This window comes from Ricinus communis, chromosome 10, assembly GCF_019578655.1.
Source record: "Ricinus communis isolate WT05 ecotype wild-type chromosome 10, ASM1957865v1, whole genome shotgun sequence".
Taxonomy (NCBI): Eukaryota; Viridiplantae; Streptophyta; class Magnoliopsida; order Malpighiales; family Euphorbiaceae; genus Ricinus; species Ricinus communis.
Window position 1 is genome coordinate 1,586,004 of NC_063265.1, and position 17,989 is coordinate 1,603,992.

Below are 17,989 nucleotides of genomic sequence, written 5' to 3' on the forward strand. Positions count from 1 at the left end.
AAATAAAAAATAAAGTGCAAGAAATTAAATCTAACTATTACAACCCACCTACAACTAAAAACTGAAAGGAAAACGTATAAAACTAAGTTACAGTACATAAATCGCCAAAGTTCAATAAAATATGAAAATTAGGATAAAATGGTGTAAAGCCAATCCGCTAAGAGCATGGAGCCGATTGGCTCTAGGGCTTGGAATGGTTCATTTTTGCGATTTTCCTTCAAGTTTAGTGCATAGGAGCCGATTATGAACAGAAGACAAAAAATTAATCAAAACATGAACAAATAAAGTAACCCTAAATATGTAATGGAAACTCTAGAAATCAAGACTGTAGTAACAAATAACGCATTTTTATGGCAGATTCTAGGTTCCCATCATGTAATCCTAATAATCTAATTCAATTAGATACTATAAGGAAAATACAAATCAATCATGTTACCCTAATCATTTAACTAATCATATTTAAAATACAATGAAAAACATATTATCATATTCAAAACCCTATATATTCATATTATCATATTTAAAACCCAACATATTGGAAACCCTAAATTAATCATGCAAGTCATACAAAACAATAAAAAGCAAACATCTTAATCATGTTTCTAGAATCATAAAAATAAATAACCAGTAAAAATGGGAAGGGATGCTGATGATGCTAAATGTGGGGGAATACTCAGGTTGTCACTGTAGATAGTTGTTCTGCAAGTCTCTAGAGATGATGAGGCTATTGAATTAGGAATCAGTTGAGAATCTAGTGTTGCTTTTTAGGAAATCTTCTGCCGTTCTAAAAAAAATTCCTAATCTAGGGTTCTTTCTTAGTGACTTACTCTTTAGTTACTAGAAAGAAACTCTTTGTTTTTGGAGATAGATTTTCTCTTTAACTCAGGATCACTTTTAATTGCTAAAAAATTATGAGAATCTGTAACCCCTAAAACTAAGATGTAATGATGCTTATATAGGGCTAGGGTTTGGAAACCCCAAAGGAGTAGCACAATAAGCTTCAATCATTTTCTTTTGCTTTAAAAAAAGATTTTCTTTTATCGGTTAGTAATATCCAATAAAAATATTTTAAAAAATCTTAATAATTATCATACAAACTTTCCAAAAACTTATTTTCTTATTTTTTAGTGTTGTAAAGTTAAAATACGCACAAAACGACATCAGATTTTGAAAATTAGCCAATCGAGACTACATAGAGTCGATCGACTCTATGCTAAGCTGATTAGCTCGGTTTAGAGCTGATTGGCTCCAAGGGTGAAAAGTTCTAAAATTTTAACAATTTAGTCCCTGGACTTGTAAAAACTATTGTTTTACCCCTCAAAGTTAATTTTCTAACAATTGAGTCCAAATTAATTCTAGAAAGGTAATTTTGACCTAATTAGTCTCAACCCTAAATTGGATGCACTCGTTCTCAATCCTCTGAGACTTTAAAAAAGTAGTAATTTTCATCATAGCGTTTTTCATAATTTTCTCAATTTCTAAATCTGAAAAATGGATGCTGACAGCTGCCCTCGGTTTGTTAAAATTTATAAACACTAAATAAATTGAGAGAAATTATAATATCAAGGATATGTTAAAAGTTTATATTGATGACTACAATTGCTTGAAATTTTGAGGACTTCACCTGCTTTTAATTTTTGAATTTTTGCTCGACTTACCCTCTTTTAAGTACTCATTTTGACATTTTAGTTGAAAATCCCATCTTTGGGATGTAGTTGACTTTACAAAGGTCTTCTAGAAATTGCATTAGTCATTGGCCCATATGGAAACTAAAGTGTTATTTTAATAATGAAGGACCAAATAGATTTTTTTTTCTAAAAATTCCCACATCGGGATTTAATCGACTTGACAGATGTCTTCTAGATACTATATTGGTAACTGGCCCTTCCGGGGACTAAGATGCAATTTTGGAAGGTCAGGGACCAAAACATTATTTTTATCTTCTCTTTATGGCATAGATGTATATATACATATATCCACTTTTAACTCACTTTTATCCATTTCTCCTTATTTTTCTCTCAAACCATTCTATGCTTTTCTTTCTCTGCTTTTTCTTTGATTTGTGACTTATTTATCAACCAAATTCTATAAAATCAATCTTGAAATGGTTGGCTCTTCATCTAGATTGACTAGGCGTACCCTAGTAGCTCCAGATTAAAAGTTTTCACCGCTAATTTTTCACCAGAATGGTCTTGGACTTGTCAAATGGGAGGAAATATTTATTTTGGCAAAATTAAACACTCATCAGGCGTCTTCAGCCGTCAAAGAGGTATTTTCTTGAATTAAATCTTATTTTTTTATTTATATACTAGATATACACGTTATCTACTCAAAATGCATGAAAAAATATTGAAAAAGTCAAAGAAATTGTGTGACCTAACCCACAGAGCATATTTGACTACGCGTAGTCGATCGGCTCTACATAGTCTGAATCAACAGTGCACGGGAAAATTAGTTTTTAGAGCATTTTGACATAAAACAATAATAAATAAACAATATACTTACTTGTTTCGATTCTCGGTGTGTATTGTGTTTTTAATACCTATTTTTGCATTTTTCAGAGCGATGTTGTATCGATCTAGTTCGTGAAAATTTTTACGGGGCATGCGAATGGTTTGATGAGTTACCGAGTCTTATGCAGGCTAGGATCGGCAACACTAGATTTCGCTGAGTTTTTGCTATATTGCCATATATTACCGAAAGGACTGACCATACCTCGGTTCACGCTCTGATAGAGAGGTCGATGGACACCGCCCAAACATTTCATACACTAGTCTCCGCCCCCTTACCTTGATGTGGTATTCTCAGGGGCCGAAGTGCAATGTCCCATCGACTGCTTCTGGGAGCCGAATCGGTTGGTGCTTTGCCGGCCCGGAAAAGCGGATTCTCGATTACCGCTTTTTTAGCATAGGAGGGTGGTCGTAGATCAAGAAGCAAGTCTGACACTCATATTGGAAGGGACTGAATTCCGCAACTTATTAGGAGTAGGGACTTACGGTCCATGCATTAAAGCGCTTTTTTTTTGTTTGAAAAAGTGATTGTTTTAACACCGATTTGATAAGATTACAAAATGATTCTCTTTCTTGTATGCTCCCATCTGATCTACGAGGAGTTGACTCTATCTCCACTATCCTTTGCCGCCATCACTAAGATTGACTTCACAAGTATGCTTGTACCTTTTGACGATGCCATCCACGACCAGTGCTCCGAAGTTCGGGAGCATTATATTACTAATTTGCTAGGTTTCTTGTCAGCGTGCAAGAACACTCGGTGCTTGGCTTACTAGAGAATTCCCTTCCATTATATGGGCTTGTGCCTCAGAATGCTCATGAGGTAGATTAAATGGCTTAAGCCTTATTTGTGTATCACTTCGGGAATACATTGTTTAGTAACTCATAAAACTCATTGCACTTCTATTATTTGGCCTCGTTGAGGAATTTAGACTAGGTCTCCTCTTTAAAATGGGGATCTATGGCTCTTGCTTACATGTACCATCGGATGGACATTACTGTTCGTAGGAGCAAAAGGATATGCGACTTTTGGCATGCGATACACATAAGTTCTACTGCTATAATTTCTTCCTTTTCTACTTTCTTGTATTGACGTGGTAGCTACTCACTCTTAATTTGTAGGTTTGGGCCTTAGATATTGGCCTTCTGGTGGGCTCTCATCCTATTAGCATGTCTTGAGCTTTCCCGCATTTGAGCTACTGGGGCTTAAGCAAGAGCATCCATCTAGAGTGGGCACAGGTCCATGTGCATCGCATGTGGATCAACTCCTTGACTTGGAATAAGGTAAAAAGAAAATTAATTAGTCATGTTTATATTTTACAAGTTTCAGTTACTTACTTTTTCAATATGCAGATTTATAGCGACTAGCTTAGTGAGTGCCGTCACTGGGATCCCTATATATGGACCTTAATCACAGGAGGCTCCTCTTGGCTGGCCCTACTTGTCGGGTCTGGTTCTTAGGCAAAAGGATCTACAACTAGGAGAGGGGGCCTAGTAGACACCGGGTTCCTTTATCTTCCCCGCTCTCTATGTTTTGGACGGTGGACCTTGTCGGCGAGGAGCTAGCAAGGAGTCTGGAGGGATAATGATGAATTTGAGGATCTCACCATTTGGTCTCGGAAGATGGACTACACCTCCTTCATCCCTCAGCTACTAGGGCCCGTGCCCTTAATAATGATACTATGGCTTAGGTTTGTTCTTGACTTTATCAAGTTTTCACTTTCTTTTTTTCTCTTTACTTGGTTACCCATTTAGCTGCTTTACTATAGTTCATTTGTTGTGCGCCTCTGGCTCTTAGGCCGATAGAGGAGCGGTTTGGTTGCTGTTCCAAGCCCTCCCATATCTTAAGCTCCTCTATGGGTGCTACATTTGAGGCACCTCCTACGATGATTTTAGACATGGTGCCTGGGACCGTCCCGTTTCTTTCAGACCCGATGATATCCTACTAGAGTCCTGCTGGAACCATAGAGCATAAGCTTACTCCGAACACTTGTAGACACGTTATTCTTTTTGGTACTTTATCTCTTTTTTTTTCTTGAAGTGTTAGCAATATACATAATCATATAGGTTGAGAGAGATCAGTTCGAGCACATACATAGACTAGTCGGTGCCATGAGGAGATCTTCATCCTTGGCAAGGACTAACGGGTAAGGAAATTGTCACACCTCATCTCGCGTAGCCCAAGATGGATATTTAAAACAAAACGCTCACTAACGTCCTTTTAGTTTAGTTGAATTATAGCATACTTATATATATATATATATATATATGTAATAATGTATTTGAAATCATAATTATAAAAAATAGATAATTTTTTTAAAATGATGTTTCATTATAATGACTATAACTAGAAATGCATTTATTAAACATTATTAAACTAATTAATATACAAAGTCTCTCTTTAAACATTAACTTTATAATATAGCCTTTTACATGTACATAACCACCATGGTATGAAACAATTATGAACATTTATCTACAAGTTACAATGAGTATGTATATGACTCCTTATACGAGAAATATTGGCCAACCTTACTCTTGCCTTTAATCACACTTACTAGCTCAACCACCCACTATCAAGCCCTGCTTCCTGAATAAAATTTATGAAAAGAGTAGAATGAGTATAAAAATACTTAGTGAATAGATATACAAGCAAAAAATAATTTAGATAACTGTAAGCAGAAAAAAACTACATAATTATACGAAATATATAACGTTGTGAATCAAATTCTTAAGGCAATTAATCTTTGTCAAGCAAGAAAAAACCACTACAGAAACTGTTCTAACACTCATACAAAATAGCAATACTAGTTATCAACATCATGTACTTTAAATGGTATAAAAAGTCTCATAGATTTTAACCACGCTCACAATAATTATCACCAATCAATCATCATTCAAAATCCCACTCTAGAAACACTTGATGGCTAACCCTTCCTCTGCATTAGCACGGTCCAACCTTCTTCCTTCACCGGCTTGCGATCAAGTGTCCCATTCTATAATGTGCATTAACAACTACAAACAAATCACATGTGCATATATCAATCTCAGCACATTTCAAACACATCACTGTGAGGAAGCATTCTTGAAAACAAAGTACACTTTCACTTTCTCAAAAGACATTGGATGAATTCTCTTTTTAACATTAAAATGAAACTATATCAGACTGCCCTATAATTATGAAATATAAGTAATATGAAATCGATGCAATTAAGGCTATCATTGTTTATGCTCATCAAAGAAAAGCCAAGATCTTCAATTAACATTATATATTGATTAATTAGGCGAATCAAAAGCTGAAATATTCTTGTTGTTGAATTGTAAAATCATCACATGTAAAATCCAATACAAATAACCTACTTTTGTTAATTATACTTTAAATTTGTAAAACCAATAGAATATATTTTGAAATAAGTACCAATATGAAATTTAATAAGCTTAAAATAACAACTTTAAGTTTCTTTTTTTCTAAGTTCAATATTCAACTTTCAAATCAAAGAAATCAACTTTGCAAGGGCTTGATATCTACTCATCAAAAGTGGCCTTTAGTCATACCCAACCAGCTCCATAAAATATCTACCTTGCACTTACACTTTTCTTGCCTTTTTCAATATCTAATTCATAAATTTCACTTACAATTCAATAAAATAATAAGCCTTTATGCTCTCTTATCATGCAGCCCCTAAATGGTATGTAAATTATGCTTTTAAACTCAATCTTACATTCCTATCTCAAAAACCATGATGTGGCAGATTTTAGGGCCAATTTTGAAAAATTATTGGGAGTTACATATGAGGTATTTGAGGCTCATATCTTTTATACTTCTAGGTATTAAAGTCTATAGTATTTAGAAAAAGTTTCACTTTAATTAGATAACTATAGAAGGAGTTAAGCATAATTCAACATGACCAGCTCAAACTATCTTAATAGAATGAGCAATAAACTGTTTGGTCCGATTTTACAAAGATAAAGAAATAGTATAAATTTAAAACTACAAAGTCATAGAGGACTGTCTAAATTTCCTATGCATTAAGCCACATGAGAATACAGCTCACCAATCCTATCTCAAATCAATCAAAACTCTTATAATACTTACCAAATAAACCTTTAAAGCCTTTATAGATGAAGATTATGGCAAAAAAAATGCTTAAACCTTGAAATTCCTCTTAGCAAAAAATTAGACCAGGTTGTTTATTGAAGAAACTCTCTTAATTCCTCTTTTTTCTTTTTCTTATATTAAGTGTGTGTGTGTGTGAATATATATGTATATGGAGACTTATGAGTAGAGAGTGAATGATTCTAGCCATAGTTTAGGATAAGATTAATTGTAAATTAACCTTTTAGATCCTTAATAAATTGTTCATATTACTTATGAACCCTCTAACTTTTATTCTTTCATCCTAATTCAATCTGCCATCTTTCTTTCATTTCAATTAAGTCCCGCTACTATTTATTATTAAACACACTTAAGTACTACCTTAAATAATTTAAGATACTATATGAAAATGCAATGCTAAAAGGATGAATACATAATTAGAGTACGAGTGTGACAAAAATAAATTATGAAGTGTAAAATGTTTGCATGTATGCATATATGAAATATAATAGCTAACTCCTTTAGCATGCAAGGGTAAGTGGATGATAGCCAATGCGAGGTCGAGATCTAATAGCGCAGGATCAACACTCTGACATTCTGGCGTTCCACTTTACGAACTCAAAGAATGAATACTGACTCTGATTATGGAATGGAGGATTTGGGAGATAGCCCTAACTTTTGATCTTGCTGCCATCTTTTTTTTTTGACTTTTTGCTGTTTTTTTATAAAACTTGAACTTCTTGAGATATAAAATTCTGCACTTTGATGCTTAAATCTATGCTTTGTCATTAATTTCTTCTCCATATTGTATATTTTGGACTTACACACGACCGGGGCCTAAGAAAAAAATGCTTAAAAAGCCAAAACCACACGATGACATCACATAGCCGATTTAGCTCTACAATTTCAGAGTCCAAAGTAAACTCTATTTTTGGACCTTTAAATATATGTGCACCCCTTACACTTCCCCATACACAATTCACACTTCGTAATTGAAAAACAATGACTCAAAAAAGTGCCAAAACCCTTCAAACTCTTCTCAAAATCCTAATTGGTGATGAATAGATCAAATTTGGAAAAAATTCTACCTTTCCTCCTTCAAAGCCATGCAACATATCGAACTTAATTATGGATTTTTTCATTTTTCCGTCAACTTATGGTGTCCAAGAGACCATGTTTTCTAATTCAACGAGCAAGAACTATGGCCCATGGTTGAAGAGTTCTCTGGTATTCTTAGAGGTCCCATGGATTCTACTCATCTGATTACTTTATCAAGGCTTGATGATCCTTTTCCTGAAAAATTAGTAGAGTTATTCAACATGCCCCCTGCTGAGGTACTTTCCCATTGTTAGTGAGTACATTACCCTAATTTCATTGATCTCTTAGTGTGAGAAAAAGGAAAAGGGTACACCTGCTTGGGTTAGGATGCTGAGCTTTTGCCTCTACGTCTAATTTTTATTAATTTCTCCTCAAGGAGGGGAAGATATCATAATTGCTGGTATCATTGATCAAATGGAGCATTGAGCAAATCTAGTTCCAGTCATCTTGGCTGAAACCATCATTGGGTTGAACATGTACAAAATTCATTAATGGTTTGCTGGTATCCTTGTCCTCTTACAGGTATACCATAAAATCTCTTTTTTTTTAATATTATTTTTGCCTTAATTTTTGCCTAAGCTACCCTTTTGAATTTTCAATTTAGCACGCTAATGTCTTAACTTTTTCCTAAACCGCCGTTTCAGGTTTTCAGCTTAGCATACTTTAATTTTGCCTAAGCCATCCTTTTGAATTTTCAACTTAGTTTCTTTTTCTTTTTCTTTCTTTTTTTCTTGCAGATTTGGTTGCCTGAGAAGCTTCAAACACTGACCATCCAGATGGACATTGACAAAAATGAGCCGAAGCATGTGGATGTCCAATCCATTACTACCCCATGAGACCATGATGGTTGGATTTCTTAGATGAAGGGCCTTCCAGACTCACTTATCCTATGGACTTGCCTTGGTATAGGATCAAACATGTCATGCTCATGGTGTACGATGATTGCGAACCTTTACCTAGATTACAGGTATCCAGTTTCTACACACCTTTGAGACTTTGCTGCTAGTATGGGCAAAAGCAACAGATTCTGGAATTTCCTCCCGAATTCAAAGACTTCCCATTGAGACAACACTTTATGGATAAGATCAAGAGACTTTAGCTCCATCGAGATATAACCTTGATTCTAAAGGTTATTTGACCACGGATGACAACTTCAAAGCTTGAATCGAACTTCAGATTACCACTTCTCCTGGATTTACAAGATTTAAGAGGACTCGAGAGCTAGCTGCTGAATTTAGGAATGCATATGTAAAAAGAAGGAGAAAATAAGAACATGCTTCTTTTTTTATCTCATTTTATTTTGCTTAGAATTTTAGCTTAGTTTTCTTTTAAAATTAGTGTGTAGAGTAATAAACATACATATGTATGTTTGTAAAAATCCTAAACAATTTATTCATTTATTATAGTCTAGATGGGTACATTTTGATTTCTTATGAACAACTCTTATCATCAGTTAGTCTTTTCAGATTTTTCAACTAATTATTTTCTCTTATTATCCTGATTTTTGCTTGACCAACCTTTTTAGGTTTTCTGATCAGTATGCTATTTTTTCTATTATTATTTTTACACATAGTATTTCTTGAGACGATCTAGGTTAATTGGCTCATACAATTTGTTTCCTTCTATGTTTGAGATCTTAGCGGCACTCTTAGGCAAAATTTTCTTCATCAAGTACAGGCCTTCCTAGTTAAGCCTGAACTTCCCTCTTGGACTGAATACAATAGGTCTCGTGTGTTTTAGCACAAAATCACTAGATCCAATTTTCCTTGGCTTTACCTTCTTATTGAATGCCCTAGCTATCTATTTCTAATACAACTGCATGTGGTAAGGGCTTTCATCCTCTTTTCCTTGTCAACGTATGCTCTATTTTTCGATATTCCCAAAGTGTAAAGGGTAACCAAAATGACCAATCCTTATAATTCCATACCATCTTCGGGAGTATTTTCTTTAAGTTCTTAGTAGCTGCTTCTACCGCTCCATTCACCTGAGGTCTATATAGAGAAGACTTATGATGTTCAATCTTATATTCTACTAACAGGTCTACTGTTTCACCCATGAACTATATGCTGTTATCTGTCACAACGTGATGTGAGACCCCATATATCGGTAGATCAGGTTTCTCCCTATAAATCTAGCCATCTGCCTTACGCCCACAATAGTGAATGACTTGGCTTCAGCCTATTTAGAGAAGTAGTCGATTGCCACGATTATGTATATGCGATCATTCAAATGAGGTTTTATCTCTTTGATGATGTCGATTCCCTAGGCTGTAAAAGGCCATAGAGATGCCAAGTTGTGAAGTTAGGTCGGGAGAATGTGAGTCAACTTATTATAAAGCTAACATTCATGATATTTTCTTACCAAATCTATACAATCCTTTTCCATTGTTAACTAATAATAACCTTAACGTATAATCTTTCTGGTTAACGCTATATTGTTTATGTGAGGCCTGCATATACCCCTTTATCTATCTCATCCATGACAACCTACGCTTATGCTTTAGTAACACATCGAAGCTGGACACCTTAAGTCATCGTTCTGTATAGTAGTCCTTCATGGCTAATGTAGTTCGCTTCCTCCAAATATTTTTTGTCTTCTACAAATCACTTTAGATCAGAAACCAAGACTTCTCTTCTGGTCCTATCTGAACTTGCATTATCTGGTCTCCTTGATAACAAGGTGCATGTGATCTTATAATCATCAATGGCTTTATAGGAAGCTGCAAGGGGTTGCCCACATCAACGATAGGGTAGCCAATGTATCTGCCATCTGGTTCTCATCTCGTGACAAGTGTATAAATAAATACTTAGAGGAGTTACAAACCAAAATCTTGAGATAGTTTCCATATGGTTTTAACCTCTCTTCTTTTATTTTCCACTTTTCAATGGATTGTTGCATTACCAACATGGAGTCCCTATAGACCATCAGGTGCTTTTCTCTTGCTACCACGACCGCTTCTAATCTAAATAAACATGCTTTATACCCCGCCATATTATTTGTCACTTTAAAATCTAATCTCTTGGCTATTTGGCAGCACTTCTCCTTTTGGCATGATTAGAACTACTCCCAACCATGCACCTCTTGCATTCAATGCTCCATCGAAGTACATCTTCTATTCTTGTATCTCGATTGCCTCTAGATTTTCATCAAGAAACTCTAGATCCCAAGGGTCATCTCCCTCGATTGCATTATGTGCCAAGAATTCTGCTATAGCCCTACCCTTGACTACATTCTTAGTGATATACTCGATGTTGAACTCTGTTAGGAGCACTAACCATCTAGCTAGCTTCCCTGTAAGAGTCGAAGCTTTGAACAAATATTTCAATAGGTCTATTTTTGAAATTAGTTGGCACCTTGTAAGACCAGAAATAGTATCTCAATTTTCTCAAAGTCTTTATCATAGCAAAAATATTTTCTCCATCAGGTTATACTTTGACTCATCAGGAAATAACTTCTAACTAAGATAGACTGCATGCTCTACGTCATTAGGCTTACACTATGCCACCATCGCCCCATGGCTTTTTCTTCCAAGGCCAATTATAGAATCAACGGCTTACCATCTTTCGGCGGCTTCATCAGATACTCTTTAAATCTGTCAAAGGCTTTCTGACATTACTCATCCCATACAACGGTTTGATGTTTCCTCAAAAGCTCAAAGATGGGATCCTAAAGCATTGTGAGCATGAACATGAACCTGTTGATGTGTTGCAAACATCTTAGAAATCCTTTGATTTCTTTCTCTATTTTCAATGTCAGCATCTCCTGAATAGCCTTTACGTTGTCCGCATCGATTTCTATTTTCCACTGGCTCATTATAAGTCTTAGCAGCTTCCATGACGTTACTCTAGATATGCTCTTCTTTAAATTAAGCCTTAAGTTATACATTTCCATTCATCCGAAAAAACTTATTAAGAGCTTGAAAATGTCCTTCCCTTATTCCAAACTTTACCATCATGTCATCCACATACACCTCCATCTCCTTGTGCATCATGTCATGAAACAAGGTAGTGGCTGCTCTCTAATAAATTACCCTTGCATTCTTTAGTCCAAAAGGCATAACCTTATAGTAGTACGTGCCCCATTCGTTGATGAATGCCATCTTCAGCTTATCTACTACTGCTTATATATGGAAAACCCATTAGTGAAAGAGTACATCACACTTGAAGCAACACTATCAACTATGGAATCTATGTGAGAATGGGAAAATCATCCTTAGGGCATGCCTTATTCAAGTCCCGATAATCTACACACATCCTTACTTTTCTATCCTTCTTCGAGACTTGGACGATTTTTGCCAACCATTCAGGATAGTCGACTACATCAAGGAAATTTACTTTTACCTACTTCGCGACTTCCTTTTAGATCCTCTCTGCCCATTCGGCCTTAGTCTTCTCATCTTCTGCTTGACTGGCTTGATGTGAGAATAAGTAGAGATGTGGTGCTCTGTTATTTTCCTATCTAATATTGGCATGTCGTTATAAGACCAAGCAAATACTAATTTTTTCTATTATTCTTTCAAATTCTCTCCTCTCGTTAGGAGTTATATCATGAGCTATCTAAATGTTCCTGGATTTTTCATCTGTGCGTAGACTAAATGAATCAATTTGGATGAAATTTATGTCAAATATGCACAGTTCATGATTATTATAATGCCAGTACCATTAGAAAAACACTGTACAAGTAAGCAAAATTAGAGTTTATATCATTGATAGTGGAAATAAAAGAAACATCATCTTTATAAAGATCGAAAGTTATGACATCATCATAAAATACATCAATGATATGCTCCTTTATCAGAGCAGCTAGCTTCTATTGACTCACCTTTTCAAGCAAGGAGATGAACTTTTCTAGTTTCAGCTCTTCTACCTTGGTGGTGACTTTCTCATGGACTTCCTTAATGCTCGACTTGACCATCCTGTCAATGACTAGATTCTTGAATATCTTGAATCCTAGCACCTCAATCCCAACTACTATAACAAGTTCGAGCTCTCTAGAGTAGGGCTTTTACTCTTGGACAAATATGTCTTTTAAAGTCTTTTCTTTTGATTTGCCTTCATCTTTATCCTTGCGGTAACCCAACCCATTTTCTAACCTTTAAAGTCTGACAACTTTGCAATACCTTGTTGGTTCTTTCCCAACCCCATTCCAGGCATGAAGTCCATTTTCTTAAATATGCTAGCTACTTTAGGATCCATATAGTCCTCGTGGAGAACAACAACTTAGAATCCAGTAGAGGCTTCCAGCTCCTTGACAACTTTTTGAATGGTTGAGACAACTTTACCACTTTTGGCATTAATGGCACTATCTCACTTTTATGAAGGAACTTGACCTTCTAGTGTATAATGGAAGGGAATTCTTCTAGGGCGTGAAACCATGGCTACCTAATAATGATGCAAAGTTTACTAGGATGCCCAGGATATTGAATTCCACCTAGGTTTTGATGGGACCCATTTTGACCAGTGCTGACAACGTCCCTTCCATGTCTCTTTTTGTCTCTTCGTAGGCCTTTATAACCATATTTGATGTTTTTTAGGTTTTTCACAGTCATCTCCAGCTTATGGAGTATGCAAGAGGGACATATATTGATGGTTGACCTGCAGTCCACCATTATACATCGGTTCCTTTCCCTTTGACCTCTACTACAATGTAGAGAGCCTGATTGTGGTGTATTCCTTCTAGTGGTAATCTTTATCCAAGAAAGTGATCATCCTGCTGGTTTTATCCATTACCGTTTTGATAATTTCCTCGGGGATAGCTATTGTGTTGATAGTAATACTAGATAAGGCTAGGGGAAAGCCTTTTTGTGATCCAATGAGTGCATCAACGACTCCTAAATATCAGATGTCTTCTTATCCTTTTTTAGTTGCTTTAACAACCCTTTGTCCCCTTCTTCAGGCGCTTTCTCGACTTGCTTTAGCTCTTGTACCCTCATATCTTCACCCTTACCCACTAGCTTGGCTTCTTTATCGGAGTCGCTATCTACCCAGATATCCTTTACCCTATTGTCTTGAACTTCACACTAATCCTCAGAGCTGTACTAGATGTCTATGGCCATAATCGATTTTTTCTTACCCTATTTCCATACCTCTAAAAGAAAAGGCTCACAAGTTGCTTGATCATCATCAGATCCCCAACCACTTCGTCCAATATCCTCAAATGTCGACCGAAGGAGGCCTCGAATATCGGACTTTGAAGTCAAACTTGCTCAAGGGCTTCCCTAGTAGGTTCTCATATTCATACCGAGAAAGCTTCTCCACTTGCCATTCCCCATAATCTATTAAGTCCTGAATTTCATTCTTGAGATGATTACATTGATCCATCATATGCCCGAAAGCCTAGTGATACTCACAATATTGGTCATTGTAAGGACTAGAACTGTTTCTTGGCGACTGGGGCTTGAGTCTTTCGTTGCCTTTTAGATGTTAGAATACCATAATAATGGTGCCCCCAGCTCAATGAAAGTTCTTTGTGGGCTTTTTGGCTTTGGCTTTGGCTCAGGTTGGGATATGTCTTGGAACCAGTTCGTGCCCTCCTCTTTACTGAAGATAGAGGTAATCATGGAAACTTAGTTTAAGGGTGGTGTATTATTGTAGTTTGGTAGGGGGTTTCTTTGGTATTGGGTTGGTCTAGGTCATTGATGAGGCTTGAATTTCTTGTTTAAGCCGGATACAGTTATCTGTGTGGTGGCTAGGTGCTTGATGTAATTTACAATAGGCGTTGGATTTATAACCAGGTGCATTAGGGTTAGGTAGGTTCTTGAGGGTGGTCGGCTGGCACATGCCATTTTGTACTAACCTCTAAAACATCTTCGAGAGAGGTTGCTTGAAGTTAGAGAACTTACTTCGGTTACTGGATAGTATTCACATCCAAGGTCCTGCTCCCTTTAGGTTGATAATTCGGCCTTCCACCACTTCATATAGTCTTTCTCTTATCATTCTCTATTTCTTCGACTTGAAACCCGTCAAAATGTAGGTCCATAAAAGTCTTTGGGTTCATCATATAAAGCCTTCTGACCCATCCTAGAAGAATATTTTGGACTACCATACAAATCTAGTTCTTTTCAAAGGACTTATTCTTCATCAAACTAGCCTTATTCCTCCACCTAGTCAAGAAATCAGAGAAGGACTCATTTGGCTTTTGCTTGGTGGACTCGAGGTCCCTGATTGACACTGAGTGATATAGTCATATTTCTTGACAAAAGAATTACATAGATTATGCCATTCAGCTTTGGCAGATTTCTCTAGACCATGATACCAGTTTACAGCGGGTCCTTCTATAGACAATATAAATAACTTAACAATTTGTGTCCTACTTAGCAGAGTAGTTCCCATGATGGTGATATACTGATTTAAATGAATTATTGAATTACTAGTCCTGCTGAACTTGTTTGTCTCAAGCATCTTAAACTTCGCAGGCAGCTTGTCTTCGCCCATCAAAATCAAATCTTTGAAATCATAGGTCGGTGTCCAACCTTTTTGATTTCTAACATTCCTTGCATCTTGTCAAGCCTAGCGCTCAAGCAACTTACAGCTTCATTAGCGGCAAGGACGGTCTCCCTTGACCCCCCTTTTGGCCTGGTCAATCACAAACTCATCAAAGTCCTAAAGATTCTGGGGCATTCTTTTCCTAGCATGGCCTTTAGCATTGGCATTGGCAGCAGCTACGATAGCAGCATCAGTTTCTGTAGCAATTACAGCCAGATCAGCAAGAACAAGAGGGTTAGCTATCGGGGGAACTAGAGCAATTGGGGCGATATGCGAGGCTTGAACTATAATCATTCCAGCCAAAAGTTATTGGAGCTCCTCCCGGATCACACCTCTTAACATCATCAATGACAACATTTTTAAGGATCTCAACATACTGTTTAGTAGCTCTTTCGTTGGCGACTTTAGATATAGCTTTGTTCTCAGCAGTAGAAGCTTAATGTCTTGGTCTTTTAAAAAGCTCTAGCATGGTTCAAATTCTTGGTGAGATCGTTATTCGCTCGAGCCTTCCACTGTCTTGCCTTTTTCAATTCAAGGGAGAGTCTATATGACTAAAAAATAAGGTGTTAGTCTGATGCATGCGATACATGAGATATATGATGCGCGTGATATGCACAAAGACAAGGAAAAGAAAGGGTTAAAAAACACAAAGTTCTTATACCTTCCGACCTTATTTCTCAAGCACACAGTTCATGGTAAGTCTTTCTTCCCTAGAATTTGGGGTCTAGGCCTTTTATAACATAAGATAGTAGGCCCAATGCACATGAAATAAGCTCTTAAAGCATATTCAAAACAAACAATGTGATATTTTTTTATATAAGTATAAAGCCTAAGCATTTTGGGCATGTGGCTTATTCCACATGTTTTTAGGCCAAGGCTTTTCAAAATGTCAGCTTAAGTACTTATAAGGAAAGGCATTTCAGATAGCAAGCAATAGGATTCCTAAGGGAGATGCTACTATCATTATCATGAGCTGAGTCTTAGGTAAGGAAAAGAAGATTCCCATAGATAAAAAGTGTTCTTTCTTGGCTCGTCTCCCTACTCAACCATCCATACGACGAAGAAAACTCACTCATTACTTATGAGTGATGGTTAGCCAATGTCGTAATTCTAAAGTTCGAGTGAAACTAAGAAACCACTAATCGACGCCATCGGGGCTATTGGAACAAAAAAGGAAACCATGCAAATGATGCAAGAAGCACTCATTAAATTATAAAATTAAAAACAAAGATACACTGGAATCAACTTCTTTTATCTCTAGTTGAGTCACCACTCTAGGCGGCGGTTTCAGAAATGCACCCAAGTGTCTCTAGTGACTATGATACTGCAAGGCTTTTCAACTTAAAAGGAACACGGTAACTAATCATAGAGACTAGTATGGAGATGGAGTCTCCACCTAGATAATTCTCTGGGACACTTTTACTAGTTGAGTGGCACACTAGATTCTATAAAGAAGCTTCGCCACATCCAAAGATGGATTCAGAAGTCAACTTCCTTATTTGTTTGTCTCAGTCTTTGATTTTATTGTTTAACGGGCTATTCCCTATAAATACGACAGTTTATACTTTACATGCATCCATTACAACATGTGAGGTTCACATAAGTCTAGCCCATTTTTTATTAAGCTCTGCCAACATTTGATTTGTTAGCCTATTTAACTAATTAATTATGTATAATGCTCATCTAGTCTAGCCGAATTACAAGTTATGCTTTAATTCCAACCTTTAAGCCTAAAATGGACTACCTTTTATGCTGAGGCCCAATTGAGTGATCTTAAATTTAATGTAGCCCAACTAATCCAATTAAAGCACGCCAAAACCCACTAGGTTTGTATTGATTTTAAATTTAGGTCCATTTACTATCCTTTAACCTAATGGAATAATTTTTCATGTTAAGGTCCAAATTTAATATAAAGTCTATATGTCCAGTTTTAATTTAATAGTCACATTGTAAATATTTGGCATCCATCCAACATAAAATGAAAAATAAAGTGTAGGAAATTAAATCCAACTATTACAACCCATCTACAACAAAAAGAATGAAAGGAGAATGCCTAAAACTAAGTTACAATACATAAAATATTGCCAAAATCTAATAAAATCCAAAAATTAGGACAAAAGGGTGCAAAGTCGATCAACTAATGGCATAGAGCTAATCGGGTCAGTATAGAGCTGAATCAGCTCTGGGGCTCGGAACGGTCCGTTTTGTGATTTTCCTTCAAGTCTCATGCCCAAGAGTCGATTTCACATGCATAAAAGATAAAAAAACAATTAAAATATGAACAAATGAAATAAATGTCATAAAAACACCAAATTAAGCCAGAAAACCTAAAAATTACGCAAACCCTAAAAATCAAGACTAACAATAAAATATAAAGCATTTTATGGTAGATTTTAGGTTCTAATCATGTAACCTTAAAAATATAATTCAATTACATAACTATAAGGAACACATAAATCAATCATGTTACCCTATCATTTAACTAATCAAATTCAAAATTCAATGAAAAGATATCATCAGATTCAAAACCCAACATATTAGAAACATATTAATTCATAAAAAAACCCTAATTTAATCATGCAAATCATATAAAATAATAAAAAATAAACATCCTAATCATGTTTCTAGAATTATAAAGATAAAAAAACCAATAAAAAGGAAAAGGGAAGTTGATGATGCTGAATGTAGAGAAACCCTCAGGTTGTCACCTTATATTATTGTACTACATCTTTGGAGATGATGAAGCTGTTGAATTATGGATCAGTTGAGAATCTAATGATACTTAGATTTTAGAAAATCTT

General features: G+C 35.9%; 1 long non-coding RNA gene across 1 annotated transcript; it reads left to right on the forward strand.

The window, feature by feature from the left end:
- Positions 1 to 2,904: 2,904 nt before the first annotated feature.
- Positions 2,905 to 4,745, forward strand: LOC125368661. Its single transcript, XR_007214369.1, has 3 exons — positions 2,905 to 3,333; positions 3,633 to 3,794; positions 3,864 to 4,745. It is a non-coding gene; the product is annotated as an uncharacterized LOC125368661 (long non-coding RNA).
- Positions 4,746 to 17,989: the final 13,244 nt, after the last annotated feature.